Source organism: Gallus gallus, chromosome 6, assembly GCF_016699485.2.
Source record: "Gallus gallus isolate bGalGal1 chromosome 6, bGalGal1.mat.broiler.GRCg7b, whole genome shotgun sequence".
Taxonomy (NCBI): domain Eukaryota; kingdom Metazoa; phylum Chordata; class Aves; order Galliformes; family Phasianidae; genus Gallus; species Gallus gallus.
Genome location: NC_052537.1, coordinates 34,223,598 through 34,241,289, shown reverse-complemented (window position 1 = coordinate 34,241,289; position 17,692 = coordinate 34,223,598). Strand labels below are relative to the sequence as shown.

The 17,692-nt window shown below is 40.7% G+C and overlaps 1 long non-coding RNA gene across 1 annotated transcript; it reads left to right on the top strand.

The window, feature by feature from the left end:
* Positions 1–3,918: 3,918 nt before the first annotated feature.
* LOC112532712 lies at positions 3,919–16,746 on the top strand. Its single transcript, XR_003075965.2, has 3 exons — positions 3,919–3,992; positions 15,987–16,071; positions 16,244–16,746. It is a non-coding gene; the product is annotated as an uncharacterized LOC112532712 (long non-coding RNA).
* The last annotated feature ends 946 nt before the right edge of the window (positions 16,747–17,692 follow it).

Here is a 17,692-nt window from a genome sequence, read left to right as displayed (position 1 = left end):
GAAGTGTGATGGTTTCTTATCTAAAGAATTATCAACATCACTATCACTAACGGTGCATTGATGCAGAAAATAGCAATAGCTAATTCAATATGGAGAAAAAGTTTGTCGATGGAAAAACAAAGAAAAATATCTTTTATTTACCTGATCCTATAACATCGTTAGCAGTAAAAGGACGGCAAGGAAAGAAAAATCAAGTGCTGAATCATGAAAAGAGTCAGCAGATCAAGGTCTTTCTTCTAAAAAATCTTTAGCAGGGAAAAGAAGAAACAGTGGATATTATTTCCAATTATTTCTCAAATTGGAACAGAGAAAGGAAAATAAAAAATACACACACACACCAAAAAAAACCCACACAAAAAAATCCCTGACTTGGTGCTACTGGAGTTTGTAGCTGGAAGGAAAGTCCTTGCTTATATTGAAGTAAAGTTCTGAAAATAAGCAAAGAACAGATTTATTGATTTTTGGTGAAGTCTGGGTGTAAAAAAGAGAAAGAATAAAGAAGTGCTCTTTGCCCGCTATGTCCAAATGACATCCCCAGTGGCCTTCTTAATGGTGGGGGAGGGGAGGGGGCAGGTGCCTACCCCGGCACATGGACACAACTGCCCTTAGGCTAGGGCTAATGGTATTGGCTGAGCCTGCTGTAAGCCTCTCTTTTCTAATAGCCAACTTTCTCTGTGCGAGAAGACAGACAGATATTGATTGGTCCAAATGCCCTTGAGTTGACAACATCTGAAATGAAAATCCACAAGGCTAGCACAAACTTTCTGCAAGTTCAATTTCTGGAATCTGATTATGAGGCTGGGCTGCGAAACCGTTCATACATGTAAAAGCTCTCCTTTTGTCGCAGGCTTTATACGTGCCATTATCAGGAGGTAAGCAAAGTCGTCAGATTTGCCAGACAAATGGCAGCTTTAAGAGGCAATTTATGGGTAATAGCATTCTTATTAAAAAGCGAGAGGAAACCATCTCCACTGCCATGTTTACCGACAATGGATCTGACTCGCAAAGGCACAGGTCACATTCCCAAGCTCTAAGTAATAATTAGATATAAATAAATAAAAGAAGCATTCCCTTTACATCTGCTGCGACATAGGGTGCTTTCAAAAGTTCCTCAGTGATGACAGAGAAAGCCTTACCCACCTGAGAGAGTTCACCTTCCAGGGAAGTTACTTCATGCAGTGTCCGAGGTTCAGACTCACAGTGACTACAAGCAAGTCCCATTTTATTTTCTAATGACTCTGTTGTCCTGAATTAATATACTGAAGACACAGTTTGAAAACACTAAGGATAGGGACCGGAGGATGCTGGAGGAGCTTATTTGTATCTTATTAAACATTCCTTTTTATTCTGCAAATTCCTCCTAAATCAATACATTGATGACTATTACGTAAAGCTTAAATAAAGCGTTATTAAACTGGAAGCAGTGCTCATGTCTTAGTGGGCTATTTAGAAGCACAAGAGATACAGTCTTAAGAATCAGGCTGATGCCAGGTAAAGTACAGCTGGAATACACATTAAATTTATTCAGCCATTGATTTGTTATGTTGATCCTCCATGGCTTCATGTTTCTTTTCTCATTAATCTTAGTTAACCCTCTCAAAACAATGCCAGTGCTGTTGTTTGATGTATTGAAGATCCAAAATGCAGAGTGATGCTGCTTTCAAGACAATGATTCCTGCCATCAGTAGGGCTAACGTCACAGAGCCAGAGGATATTTTTTGCTTATTTTTGTGTTAAACAGGAAAGTCTCCCCTCAAATGAAGAAACAAAGAAGTTGCCCTGAGACAGAACATCTGAATGATCTGGCTGTGGAGTACTGATAGATGTGCTGGAGGTCTTCTGCATAGTAAGCATCAAACTTCCTGGTGTTTTCACCAAATGCCATCTCCAGAAGAATTTGAAATGACTCTTGGTAAAATATTTCCACGTTCTACCTGCAGCTCCTTCCTCTCCACCCTATAGGAGCACTTCTGTAGAGAAGATGGTTAAAGAGGAGGAGAAGAGGTTGTTTTTGGAGGAACCAACAGCAAACATGCACCAGTGTGCAGAGCCTCGGGAGCACAACCACTCTGCAGGAGGTGGCACTTGCCATGAAACCCCATCTTTTCACAGGTCCCTGATCCAGGCTTAGCTCAACACTCTTGTGGACTTCAAGTTGGACAGGCAGAAACTGAAGTGCTGTCATTACTAGACATTTCCGGATATCTTTTCTGGTCTCTCTTTGTCAAGTACAATGTATTTGCCACCATATGTCATAAAATGTGACAAATATCAGCTGTTCAAACCAAACGGCCTACTTCAATCGTTTCTCTTGCTGTAAAATCATAGCTAGGTTCAAAGTCATTCCTGAGGATGCAAACAATTGTTCTGCTGTGCATCAGCTCTATGGGCTTTTATTTTTTCATCCTGCTTTATTTAAAATCTGTCTTTTAATTATCAGGTTTGAACTTCTCCCTCCTATTTTTCAACAATCTTTGATTCCCAACAATGCACTGTCAATACAAGACAAAAATGAAATCATTTCCCAGGCTTCCGTTTTGCTGATAATTATATATAGACAGTGGGAGATCAGGACACAGATGGAGAATGCATGTCCGCATTCATATCCACGGTAGTTGCTCTTAGCATCAAGGGGGAAGTGTTTTAGCCGAGGACAGACTATGGAGTAAACATTAGCAGCAGATGTGGGTCTTGTTTCTGTAAATCCATCCCTTGAAACTGTTTCTTCCTTCACTACCAGTCTTTCTCATCTTTTGTCTTTTCAAATAGCTGTCATAATATTAAAACCATGCTTCACGGTAAACAGCATTTCTGGGATTTTCCTAAGAGATGTGGCTTTGGATAAGAAAGTGCAATTGAGTTAAAGCAGTAGGAGAGCCCGGAGTCCATGGGGTTTGTTGTGATCAGTTGACCACTTCCCAGTAGGCATCTCCGCAGTCGCTGAGAATTACTAAACACCATTTCAAGGAATATAGGTAATTCATTCAACCAAAAAAAAAAAAACAAAAAAAAAAACAAAAAACCAAACAAAATAACCCCAGCATAAAATACATTTTAAAAAACCCTACTGGCTTCTGAAAAGTGGAAATCTGTCGAGCTTGCTCTGAATCATTCCCGGTGTACTCAGCTAAGTGAAAGTCAGATAGACAAAATTTCTTCCTGTGTGCGTGGATTACAAAATTAGTATTTCTGTGAGTACTGAAACATCTTCTAGATGGAGAAAAGACACAGCTGCTTTTGTTTTCCCCAAAATACATAGAACATATCACTTCTTTCATGCACGTATGTCACAGCACTTTAGGGAGTAAATAAGAATTCACTATTTGACACAACAATTCGGAGCAGACACTGCAGCTGAAGCACTTCCTTGCTGTCAGATAAAAGTGTGTCAGGTTTGCCCTGCATTAAGCATAGCTCTCTGAGGCCTGGCTGTGATTTTTGCTGGATTGCGGACAAAAACTTCCTAATCCCTGCCACATTTTCTCCTAATTTTTCACGCTGACTTGAAGCAAGCCGATAGGAGCCAGGACAAACAGCTGAGGAGCCCTCAGGTACAGCTCACGCCATTCTCACTCCCCTGCCTTTTCACTTAAAGAGTCTCTGAACTAACACCAAAAACAACAACAAAAAAACCTCTTATAAATTTTTCTGTGGGACTTCCATAGCCACTACTGACATGTAAATGCATTTATATATATCCATACAGATGCCATACTCTTTCCTAAAACACCAGGGCATGCAAAATGGACTGAACACTCTCTGCTCTTATTTTACCATTATTGCACTTCTAAGACAATACCGTGCTACCTCTACAAAGAACGATAGGGCAGGCAGGCTGGAGTAGCTGCAGGGGATCCTATGCCTGTTGACTGCCAAAGCTGCTTACTACTTAACAACTGATCAACTGGCCCCCAAGGCAACAGCTTAACAAGCCCCAGTAGAAGTGGACTCAAGATTTCTTCCTCAGCAAAGAAAATGAAACCATTTACCAGGTATGACCAATATCTAGGAATCAAGGCTAGCCACACCAACAGCACTTCAGCTCCTGAGCTTTTTAGGAACAGCAAGGTATTTGCAGTCTGAATTCCTAAAGCCAAGCGTGGATTACTGATATCACAGCAGGTTGGAGGGCTGCTATCTGCACCGTGCCCCTGACCCCAGGGCCAGGAGGGCAGCTCAGGGCAGCGCTGTGCCTACGTGTCTCTCAGCAGAGAGACAGAAAAGGGGGAATTCGGCACCACAACGCAGCCATTCCTCTGGGGTGAGATGTGGCAGCTGTTTACCAGCGCAAAGCAATTCTGTGCAGCAGTTCTGGAGAGGAAATGAAGAATGCTGTACTCGGCTGGAACTACAGGGGGGATTTTAGGAAGGCAGAATTTAATTACCCAAGCTGGATTTTGGCCAGGACACCAGGGCTCACACCTCTGCTCTCACAAAAAGTGCCAAGGGGTCTTTAATAGCAACAAACAGTCAAGATTTGGGGGTAGTGTTTCACCTCAACGACAGCGTCCTCAATAACATATTCTCCTTCACAGAGTGCTCACAAAACTTTATCCAAAAGTCATCGGTTTTGCAGTTCTGAAGCAGAGATACTGTGAAGGACAACTTTCCATATGAAATTCCTGTTAATCTCAGGGCCTTCTAGGGAAGGCAGCCTTCTAACACTTCTTCAGGGCCACTGCAGGAAATGAAAGCAGCATTTGCCATTTTCAGGTGGGGTAGGCCTCAGAGACTGGCACCTAATATATCCAGATTAGCTGCATCAGCCTCATAATCTACCCATAGGCCAACATATTTCCTACAGCACCTACACCCCAGTTCTTCCACCCCTCCAGTCAGCAACGTTCTTCTTGTGATATTTTTTTTTTTGAATGTTTCAAAAGGGAATGTGAAGGTGGAGGAGGGTGGGTATTTCTCAATTTATTTCTTTCTATAGTTTTAATCCTGCAACCATCAGGAAAGGTGTGAAGAAAACCTGCAAGGACAAACTGCATTTGCAAATTGGAGTGATCTGTTGACAGCCCTCCATCTTGCACACAGATTTATTAGCATATGTTACTCAGTATGTTTAGTGCAGTGTTATTGCATGACTAAGCAAGAGTCCTCCACTTCAGACCTGCTCTCTGCTTTCTACCATTTCTTACTTAGCCCTGCTCTCCAAATCAAGCCCGCAGCTTTTATAATGCAGTTTGATTCATTCTTCCTGCTCTTCATTTCTAGACCATTATTCACCGTCTCCCTTTATGAATTGAACTAAAGAACTTGACAATAACGAGCCTGCAGACTGCTGAAACATCTATATTAAGTTAACCAGTAAGTGTCACATCATTTCTCTCTATTTTCTACTTCTAACAAACCTCTCTGTGCTAAGATTGGAGCAAGAGCTGGATTCCATTCTGTGCCTCCACGCTGCCTTCTACAGAAGTACTCATAAACATTTTTGTGAAAATCAAATTGTTACTAATAATGTTTATAATGAACACGATTCCAATACTGCAAGCCCAGAAAATGCCCAAAGACTCTTCCATTAATAAAGCCTTCTTCAAAATAGTGAGGTTTCAGAATTTTAAGTTGAAAATGCCTGTAATGACTTCTGAGAAGGTCTTCTTGAGGACTCAGAGGTCCTCAAGAAGGGAAAACCACATAGCTCTGAGGCTCTAAGCTCTTGGTAAGTGCTGCGCCATGTTTCAGAGGCAGCTTTTTGTTGTTCTCCAGCAAGCTCCAGTTTTCCTTACATATGTTCAAACTTATGTATCCCAATCAAGTAGTAATCCTTATCCCAACACTCAACCTGCAGGGAGAGGTAAGGATCTTTAGGACCCGGCTCAATGGGTTCCAGTAAGTAAAAATAGAGCTTTAAAAGCAAGAAACTTGTTTCATATAATACTCAGTATCACATTCAACGTATGAAAAAATGGATGATGTGATACGTACACATGATCTCAGTGAAAGAAGGACAAAAAGTCTTACTCAACAGAAGTATAAATAAAATCTTTAAATTCTAGGCATGACTGCACAGTGATGCTGTACCACCATGTGAAATGTGAGCTGCACGTCTGCCTGCACCAAGAGGATTTCAATATCACAAGTCTTAATGATTTCTATTGCCTCATTGTAGAATCCTCTGAAAGAAAACACAGGACTGGATCAATGTAGTCATTGACTGACTCTGTGTATGTATAACTGATGCACATTAATACGGTCTGTATTCAACTGGAGTGTTCCTCAAAATTGAGAACAGAAGTATAACAATGCAACATTCACCTTAACCTGAGCAACAGCTGAATTGACTTTTCCAGCTCTGTTTTCAAGTTAAAAACTGCTGGCTCCATTGCAAGGCAGTGTTGCAAGCCCCCAAGCACCCTCCCCATAAAATGTAGTGAATCTTTGGGTGAATTAACCTCACTGTACAAACCTTCATAGAATGCATCTGCACCATTTAAAAGTACTTTGCACTTCTAAAGCACCTCTGCAGAGTATACTGATCCATAGGTGCTTTATATAAACTTTTAAACCTCACAGGAGATGGTGTGAGATAAGAATCAATATTCACAGTTTATAGACAAGCAAGCAGATTAAACGACATACCAAAGGCTACAGATTTTTGTACCACGTGGCCACAAACTGCAATGCTATTCCGTTGCTGGAATGCATACAGGATAGCCTCCTAAGCTCTAAAACTCATCCTCCTCTCAGGCAACGTGAACCTGCCCGTAGCATGTAACTACTCTCCAACTTTCCAGCCTGCTTCTTTTCATCTGTTTGTTTTACTGACCCTCAGTCTCACCTCTGTAACATGGAAACCCAGACAGACCATCAAGTCCTGCTTTCTGACATGGCAGAGCGTGGGGATTAGAGAATAACAGTTCAGCCTGTAAAAGTAAATTACACATACTGTACACGCCATAGTGCATTTTATGTGCTGCAGAAGAGATCTTGTCAGTGCAGCTGAGGGCTGAACAGGGTCCTAGGTGTTACGCTGTTTATTTCGATGGAAAAGTGACCAGACGGAGGAAATCCCTATGACCAATAAAATTAACACCACAGTTCACTGGTACCCAGAGGGCAGAGCAAGCCTGGGGGATGGATACCTGGCAACAAACGCTCCATCAAACCAAGATAACTACTCAGAGTAAACAAATACAGAATCTCAAACGCAACTGTGAATAGAAGTGAAACACTAAGTATTTTAGTGAGTGCTCCTCCTGAAGTTAGATTAATTCATTGTTTGGTCCATTTTTATTTTCTTTTGCACAGAAAAACAAGCAAAGGCTACTTCTGTGCCAGGGGACTATTTGTAAAGAGCAATAAGAGTAAATGTATGGAGAATATTTAACCTTTGAGTATCCAGAATACAGAAAATGCGATTGCAGATTGTGCTTCCATGTGATTGAGGCACACCTTTGGAATTTATTTGGTTTGTTTCAATAGTAAACCTTCCTTTCCAATGAGTGGAGGGAGTAAATTAGCAGGGTGATGTGAAATGCCATTATCCATGGTATAGCTAGTAACAAAGATACTGCTGCAGAATGTCGTCTTTGGTATATTCCTTCTATATTGATTGATGATCTCTTTTAACAAATAACTAATAAGTACATGCATCAAAATAATGTTAAGCTTTGAATATGAAAAATCTGCACTTTCTTTTTTCTTGCTTCTCTTTTATTGAAACTAATAATTCTAACGTTACCTTTGGGAACCAGATCAATCATGGGAGTCATTTCTGCCATTTTGGGTTATTCGGGAATTTGAAGCGGAGATCATTGCTTTTTGGTGCAATGCCACACAAGATCTACCAGGTTGAAGCAAAAATGTGGGCCCTAACTGTGACTTCTGTGAGATAAATACAGACTTCCCCCACGTTCACAAATCTAGCATACAGTCACCACAACTCTTTGGGGTATCATGTTTGCATTAGGTACCCCTTAGCCAGAGATTTATCTAGTATCACTGCATACACGGTACAAACATCAGTTTCATTTTTCTTTCAGAAGAACATAAAGGAATCATTTTTTATGATCTCAGCTATAAAGCTCTTTTAATTTTTTCATTATTTTTCTTAAATCTTCTCCCTCCCCTTGCTTTTCTGCTTGCTGTAATTTCAGGAGTTTGTGGCAGCCATTTCCCAGTTATTAACAGCACTCAAATGAGACAAAATGTTATCACACACACATAATTACAGTACCTACAAGGCTGAAACAGAGCTAAAAAATACACATTTAAAATTCAGTATCTAGATATTTATATGTATCTTTGTGCTTTTGCCTCTGTGTCTTACTTCAGAATGAAAAATTTTGGAAATGCTTGTTAGGTTGTCTAGACTGAGGTTAGATGCCTTCAAAGCTTTTTGAAGGTATTAATTCTAGTCACCAAAATGGAGTTCACAAATATTTTCATGTCTAGGAGTATCCACAATTTTTTCTTTTCCAGTGAAAGAATTTCACTTAACATCATGGGTCAATCAAGTGTTTTAGTCTCAGGAGAAAGTGGAAGAAATCACTTGAAAATGGCTGGAAAAAATCTTAGTTCCAGAAGGAGTTTTGAAAAGGTGGACTCAAGGTCAGCAAAGTGCTAAACGCTGTTCCTGACTCTTGCCAATCCCTTGGTGCTCCCGTTCATACAGCAAGTTGATTAGAACAAGCAGAGCTGGCTGCCTTAAAGATGCCCTGTAATTGGCCACAGTGCATCTGTTAGACTCGTAAAAATAAGGTATATCTTATGGAAAAGGAAGGCATATGTCTTTACGTTTTAGAAAAGGAAGAGCACGTGGCCTGTGTATTAAAAGATATATAAGTTGTGATTCAAGTCATCAAGATTCACAAATATGTGTTTTTTTTAATCCCTCTCAGTTTCCCTTAAATATCTGGATAATGATGCAACTTATTTGCCTTGTCAAAGTAGAAAGTGGCCTTTATATGACAAAACTGTTTTTCCAAAGGGAATTTAACCATAGAACAGAAGCATTTCTGAGTTTTGTTAATCTTATTCTGTTAAGCACGTATGCATAAAGTACAATGATCAAATTAATGAATGTCATAGTATTTTGGAGGTGACTCTCCTATCCAGAAAGCAAATACTGCTATTGACCTGAATCCCAATAAACTGACATTATTATGTGCCAACTAGTCATTTTTATATTAAGAATTAGCTAGTACATGCAGAATTGATTATAAAAGCCAAATGCTCTTGGGATCTTCTACACTGAAAATAAACCAAACAAGCTCCCAGGAAAGCTAAACAAACTGTACAATGTATTTGTTACTCTTTCATAACGTTGTCTGAATTTCCTAAGGAACTTTATTTCGTCCCTAACAGAAAAAAAAAAAACAATATAGTGCTCACCCCTTTAGCGGCACTGAAGATCACTTCAACAAAACTGCAAATGATTGGGCAATAACTCCGTTCCAAATGTACCTGTGCAAAATTTATTTTTCCATGCTCAACTGGAGCTTCAGTATTTCTATAGATTTTCTATCTAATAAGATTTTAAAAGCTACAAAGTTACCTGCAAGCTTTTTAGTTTGTATGGATTTCTTCTGAAAAAGCATGAATTACTGTGCTGGAATTCCATGACTGCTCATGCAGAAGGCCAGACTGGATGACCATAATAGTAGGTCTTAAAATCTATGAGTCAGTTAATGTATGAGTCTGATACAATGTAGAGGCTTGTTTTCATAGATTCACTTGAGATTAAATACAAATGCTAAATCTTTAATTATTTTAACATCCAATATCTGTCAAGCAAATTACCTCAAAATCAAACCACGACTTTCCATCCTGGTGAAAACATTTAATTACACTAATTACTAGTAAGATTACACTAACTACTAGTTGAGCCTGGTCTGAAATGCTTTTGGTTAGTGTTAAATACTGACATGTCTGCTGATCATCCCTCTGGGCTCCAGCACTCAGGAATGTTTCCCAGTTCTACCAAGGAAAATGCCAGTGCATTCACCTGCAACAGAGGTACCACCACCAACCTGCGCCCTGCGATCCCAGAAGCATCTCCAAAGAGCTGAAGAGTAATGAACATGAACATTAAGAATGCAAGGACCTTTCAGAAGAGCTATCATAGAGTTTATTTTTATAAGCCTAAGAAGTTTCCTAAAACGCCCTCAAAAGAAAAACTCCAAATCAATAAAACAGCTGTCAGTGACAGTATACCTACAAAGCCAGCAGTTATGTTCAAATAAAAGGAAGCAGTGCTCCAACGCACCACCAACAGAAGATATTCTGATTATTGATAAATCCACCTTTCTGCTGAGGACCTGACAGCTTTTCAGTACCGTGACTCACAAGGAGGTATTAGGATCAATTTTCTTTAGGTGTCCATTTTCTTATGGTTAGGGTTAGAGTTAGGGTTATGGTTAGGCATCAGTACTCCTTCAAATCTATTTTCCTAGCTGCATTTGATAATTTCTTCAGGAAAGCCTTTGCATTGCAAAGGATTTTTTTGGATGTGGTCTCACAGCAAAATGAGCCAAGAAATAGAAGACTGTAATTGTCTGCAGGGAAGCAGAGTGTTGTTCTAAAACGAGGCATTCGCAAACATCAGTGTTAAGTTTCACTTCCAGTTATTAAGGCGAAGGTGATCACAACAAGCTGAGGTAGCATTCTGTTGCTCTCATTTGCTTGTATTCTACATTTTCGTCGTGACAGAAAAACAGTTCTCTGGAATTGTTCTAGCTCTGCATATCTGGGAGTAGTAAGGTGAAAAACAGCAGAAAAATAACATTCAGCCTCGCAATGTGTTACTGAACACTGTGATAAAAACTGGCTTTTATTTCAACAAGTTCACATATTTAAGGATCACACATTCTGGATGCATAACTCATTCCTACACTCTGAGTCTCACTTATGCAGGAAGGCAGCCTGCTAAAGCCCTGTTTTGAATGCACATTGGGATAAAAATGAGTGTCTTTGTCTTAACATGAAGAATTCAACAGCCCCTGGTCCTGCTCAGAGCCTATTACTGCCTGAGTTGGTGGCTCCAGCTAAGGTGAGCAAGAAATGGAGAGATAGTTAATTTATACCTATTTAGAACTGATTCTATGATTCTCTGAAAAATCTTAAACATGATTTTAAAAAAGAAAAACAAACAAACAAAAAACAAAACAAAAACAAAAAACAAAAAAAAAAGGCGCATTGTCCAAAAATCAGTATGGCTTAGTCAGAAGTTAGAAGGGGAGAGCTCAGGCTGCAGATGTAACCTTACCTGGAGAACTCCCTGCAGAAATATCAGAAGAAAAACATATGCTGATAGAAAGGTGTAGTCAAATGCAAAGCGCTCTTTAGTAGTAGGTAGTTCTGATCTCCTCTAATCTCCCTCTCTTGATTAACAGTAAGGGCTTCTGCAAAGGACAATTGACATGGTGCAATAGGTCATTTTCCAGTCCCAACCTTGACAGAGTAATCAGATACATGGCATGCTTAATAGAGGTCAGTTAATGCAAAGATTAAAATTAACTGGAAGTCAATAAGGGAATAATAAAGGGAAATGATCATCCTGTTGCTCCTACTTTGAAAGAGTAAACCTTACATTGCAGGCCAGTAGTAAAAAATGTAGTCACAAGTGATCCGATAGGCCTTCATAAGCCCTCCAGCAAACAATTTAATGATTTCAGGTACCTTTTAAACTAAGTGGCCAATCACTGTTAAATCCTTTGGTATTCATTGTAATAACATTGATCATGATGAACTCTTTTGGTATTAATGTGGATGTAATATATACCTTTTTAATTATAGAACAAGAAAATCCAATTACCCCTTTGCCTCATCAAAGTTCTTTGCTAGCTGTGACTATTTAAACATACATTATGAAACATTCAAACAGAGAGATTTTTGTGCAAAGCAAGGGCTAGATCCTGCTGGATACCAACCATGGGCATTTCAGTGCCAAGCATCCCAAAAGGTGCGTGGTCCCTGGCAGCATCAGGCCTTCATAGCACACAGTAAGATGGAGAGAGTAAGGAGCAGCTCCAGGGAGATCCTGATTGAAAGGGCAGAAAGAATTTGTTTATGTAATGGAATGGAAGCTGTTCTGAATAGTTAATACAATTGCTTAGGACACAGTTTGTTCTGCAGGAAAGGATGCTCAGGGACATGATATAGTGGTGGGTTGTTAGGGTAGTAAGGTTATGTTGCGGTTGGACTTGATGATTTTTAAGGTCTTTTCCAACCTGAGCAATTCTATGGTTCTGATTCTACTCTATGATATACTAAGCGTATTGGTGTTGTTTTATTCCATGTGCCATGGGTGGAACGCTTGATGTTTTTGACCTGGCTGCAGGAAATCATTTGTGTTCCAGCCCAGGTCAGTGGGAAGCAGCAGCTCACATCCTGGATTACACTAACACAACAGCCAGCCCGGCAGCCCACGTGAACTCATCCATCTTCCTGAACAGAGATCTGCTCAACCACCTGCCTTGTTGTGCGGGCAGGGACTGCTTACATGTGTAAGACCACCAGAACTCTCCCCTCAATCAATAACCAGAAATATTCAGAGAAAAACATATAGATATTTCTTCCCAAGAGATCAAGTGCAATTTTGTTATTCAGTTCCTACTTTTGGGAAAACTGACAAGCTGAGCACAGAGTTCAAAATGGAACTGCTGGGAAATAGGAGCAAAAAAAATATAAAGTTTTGGAATGAAATATCTCCTTTTTCAGTTGATCTTCTACTGTAAATAAAGCTAGCTTCAGAATATATATAATTACACCGTGCATCACTCAAGTTCCCAGACACAGTGGGAATCAACCCTTTTGAAGCATGTGATCATTCCATACCTAATGATTACTCTTCATTAGTTGATTTAAAAAACACAGGGGTTTGTTGAAATACGTGTAGAACTGTCCCTTCCTAGCAACTGGACAATCAAAACTCAACTCCGAGAATTTACATTTTAACGTTTTGTGACCAACAATTATATTTGAGTCCCATAGAAGTAATATTTACCAGATCAGGTCCAATAGAACTTTTTGCTTCATAGAGTCGCCAGGGCAGAGTATGAAATATTGCAGGAATCTACTATGGAAATGAGCAGTTTGGTATTTTCTCTTTGTTCAGTTCAAAACCAATCCAGAATCAAGCAAACAAGAAAATATCATGGCACCAGTAGATTAATGTAATTAATACAACACAATTGCCCAAAATGGCAAGTTGTGATGGAGGAGGCAAAACACACAGCCTGTAGGAAGGTATGCTATCTGGCTGGGGATCGAGTGAGTTGTGTCCTATGACATAAACATACCCGAACATATAATATATACCTTAATGTACCTAAACAATACATGCTTTTACAGCAAAAAGACTTTTAATCATGATTGACTGTAATTTGCAATTTATCACTGAACATTTATGAGCTCCTCTGCAGCTGGAACCCACTTATCTCGAAAGCGGCATTCAGTACCAAATTTCCACAACGTTTTAGTACTACATGAGGCAGTATAGGATTAATAAAGATATTTTCAACGTAGAAAATCTCGCTCTTTCTTTAAAAATTAGATTCTATATTCTTTTCCTAAAGATTATTTGAATAAAGCCTCATTACTCACAGTCCAAAGAAGTTCATTAGGAGGAGATCACTTCGGAAAGCATTCAACTAACTAGCCTTTCTTCTCAGCAGTGAATTACATTAGCTACTTCCTAGTTATTTAAATCTTGAAATAAAAGATGTAAACGCTACAGTGACATCTTAAGATCATTGGTAAGGCAGGTCTTGCATGCACAAAAATGCCCAGCTGGTCTGGAGATAAAACAGATTGATAATTAGTTGCAAAATGTAACATTTCATCAGGAATATTTGGAGTAATCCAATTTATCTTTGTCAGATAAGGCGGCATTTTTTCTTTTTTTTTTTTTTCTTTTTCTTTTTTTCCTTTGGAGACTCTTTGTTCTTTAACATAATATTATAATTCCAACCTCCTAATTAAAGCGCCGGTCGACCGGCCCTGCCTTGGTGCCCCGCCGTGGATGGCAGGCTGGCGGCACAGCGCGCAGAGAAGGTGCGTGCCCCGAGCCACGTGCACCCGCTGCCTCCACCGCCCCGCGGAGCCAGAGCCGGTGTGATACCAGGAGATCAAAGCGGGCTGGGTGGCAGGGAGGAGGCCTGGCTCTGTGGCTGGGCTGTGCAAGCGAGGCTGGCGTGCAGCAGCTGGGACTGCTGCTTCTTTGCACTCTCAAAGCCCGGCAGTATGAGATACTACTGCCACGGGTTTTCTAATTAACTGATGGAAATGCACCGTCCCTCCTGGCTGCCTGCAGCGGTGCTGGGGTCCCATGGGGTGTGCCTCAGCTGGGATGTCCCTCTCTGATGGGTGAGGGCTGTCTGGGTCTGCCAACCCTCTCCAAGATGCCCGCTGATCTCACTGCCCAACCTTTAGCTCCAGTCAGCGAAGGATGTTCCCTAAGCAAACACCGCTCTTTGATGCGCTTTAGATGTAGCAAAGACATGGCAGGAGTCCTGCAGAGGTTCTCGCAGAGCCACCAAGTGCATGTTGGGAAGCCCGGCCCAGCTCATTTCCCAGCCGTGAACTGCAAGTGGCAGAGAACAGCTTGCAAATGCCAGGATGCATTTTCAGCCACATCTTAGCAAAGCTCTTTTCTCAGAAGCAGTCCAACAACCAAATATCTCACCTGCCATAAACAAGGCTGAAAGATTTTCTGTCAGCTCTTACAAGCAGTGCGAGATTTCCCTCCACGAGTGCCCATGTATTGCACAATGCTTGTGACCTGCAACAAGAACTCACCCCCATCTCGTGCTCTTGGCTATCCCTTGTACAATTCCTGAAACAAACTCTTTTTCACAGACAAGATTTTGACTTTCCTAATTTCAACTCATATTTATGAAAATAAAATTAATCTGGGGACCTAGATTAAAGTTTCTTGCTCATTCTTTCCCAAACTACCTTCAAGAAGCGATGGAAGTCATGTAGCCTTATCAAGCTGCACCTCTGATATGATAATGATAGCTGTACCGCCCAGAAAGTAGGTCACAGTAATTCTTCATAGCAGTTTTTGTAACCTACTCAGGGACTACAAGGCCAGCTATTTTAAAGATAATTCTGAATTTCTTTAATAAGATTTTATTGGATTCAGATAATTGATCCGATTATTGAAACCTGGGGAAAGTGCTATTGACCTGAATATATAAATCAGTAGTTCTCTTTCTTAAATGAATGTAGGTCATTAAAAAGCTTATTGCCTCTGCTTAGTGTTAGGAAAGGTGCCCACTGCAGACCCAACAAAGGGGCACAGGTCTCACTCCCAGACAAGTCCCATAGCCCATCCTGTGTCTGCCCACAGCCTCCCAGTCACATGGGCAGCTCCTTCCACTCAGTCTCACCATGGACTGGGGGACACAGTGCCTGAACCAAGCTCATTACAACTGGTTTCATTTATGACAATGAGAATCGTGGGTTTTGCTTTCCTTAAATCTTTTCTCACTTATAGTTTTTGTAGGCAACACCAGATGTCCAAATCTGCACAGCTCCTTGTCATCTAGTTTCCAGTGCTCCATCTATTTCTGGCAATTCAGTGCTAGAAAAATCCACTTTCTTTTCCACCTTGCTCTTTGCTTACTTTCTGCACTCATATCTATGAGATTTTTCTCTGTCATTTCTGAAATATTTATTTCCGCAGAATCTAGCCCTATCAGCCTTCCACCTGCATGATGCTCTGTGGCCTTGAACACACACAGACAAAGGCTTTGCCTAGGTGTTGTGGAAGGAAAAAATCCCATTTCTCCATTTCTTGCAGTTTATCAAGTCTCAGTGTGGAGTGACCGGGTGCTCTGATTGCCTGGGTACGCCCTGCTGGCCGGGCCATTGCTCACCCTATTTCCTTGCTTTAATGCAATGCACTTGATTAGATCTCACACACCAGATACAGCACTGATGGCCATGATAGAAATACGCGCAGAGACAGAAAGCTGGAACATCCTCATTCCCACTGGTCATATATAACGTTACTGAAATTATTTGTACAGCGTGCCGGGGACATGCCTCTATCATCCTGGATCAGTTCCTGATGACTGACCTTCTGCAGGAGCAGTGGACTGCATTCATGAGGAGGTAGGAAGAAAGACACAATTTTTTTTCCATCTATAATCAGCTGTACAGTTATAGAAACAAAATTCTTCTTTGGCCTTAATAACCTCACATTTAATTTAGCTATGCAGGGTAACTTTTTGTTCAACTTGGATTTTGCTTTTTACATTATCTTTTTCTCTCTTGCAAACTCCAGGCACCACTTTTGCTGCCCTAAGTGTTTTCTCTTCTGTCCTGAAGCAGAAGTCTATCTCCAAACACTACCACGTCAGCTCCAAGCCGATGGCAATAATACCCATCTTTCTGTAACCAACCCCTTGGAATCATTTGAAGCACTGAAACGACAAGACTGTCCACGGGGGAAAGGACACAAAGACATCAAATATTGACCAATTATAGGGCTTAAAACAAAGGAATGAGCATGCCTTGTATTGCATATCATTGGATTACGTTCTCGATACTTTGCAAAGGTCTCCTCCATCCCTGGTGCCCGGCTGTACTCAACAATACCCCTAAAGACCACTTGGGACGAGTGGCCGTTCTGACCTCACCACCCTGCCAGCTCCCAGGGCTTTTCTCTAGTCCTCGGTAACCAATCTGTTCAGCAGTGCTTTGCTGTGATTTCCCTTTTGTTGTCACTGTTTATTTTTCTGTGGAATTACATGCTCTAATTGCGTAAATAAACAGTCAGAAACCAACCCAAACTGCTGGGCATCCTGAGGGCTTTCCCTTCCCTGCAGACTCACTGCCCATTTCCAGGTTCCCACTATCTTTGCTTTTCTCCTTTTGTTCCTTCTTGTACTGCCTAGAGGGGAGAATTTGTCACCGAGTGTGAGGAACGCTCCAACTCCTGAGAAAATCATAAACAGGCTGCAGTCCCTCATGAAAGACAGGAAAACAAATGTGTGAAAGGCAAAATCCACCATCTTTAATTTATTTTTCATTGAAAAGCTGATTGCACTCATCCTCAGAATCATCAGAAATGCCTCAAAGTGTTGCAAAGCACACAGGTGCTCGGGCCAACCCCTGGGACTCGCGGCCAGATTTGTCACCTGCATTCAGTGCCAATGGAGATGATGACCCTACCTGCTCCATCCCTAAGGAAGCCTCAGGTAGGGGTGCAGGTCCCCATCCCAAAGGTAGGGAGCAACACGCAAACATGGCCCAGGACATCTTTTCCAAGACATTGTCAGCTAAGATGTGAGAAAAACGACTTGCCACGGGATCATGCTTTTTCTAAAGCCTTTGAGAAAAAGAATGACTTTGGAAGAGCCCTGTAACATTCAATAGATGCAACTCCTTAACACATCTAAATAAAAGTATGGATAATTCCAATAGACACTGCTTTAAAAACAAACAAATAAACAAACAACCCCATCAAGCTAACTGAATACAAATGATAATCTTACCTGGGATTTGTATTAAAAACTAATAATAAAAAAAAATTGAGAAAAAAAAAAACCAACAGATTTCTACAGTAAGATAAAACCCTCGATTAAATTTTACAGTCTGGTATAACAGCACTGCATAAAGGTTGTTATTTTCTATTAACAATCTTCTTTTTCTTTAGGGCTCTCGCTAGCTCAGCAGGGTTTTTCTCAGACCTGATTTAAGACAGCCAGAGCTCAGCCCGAGCCAGAGAGGC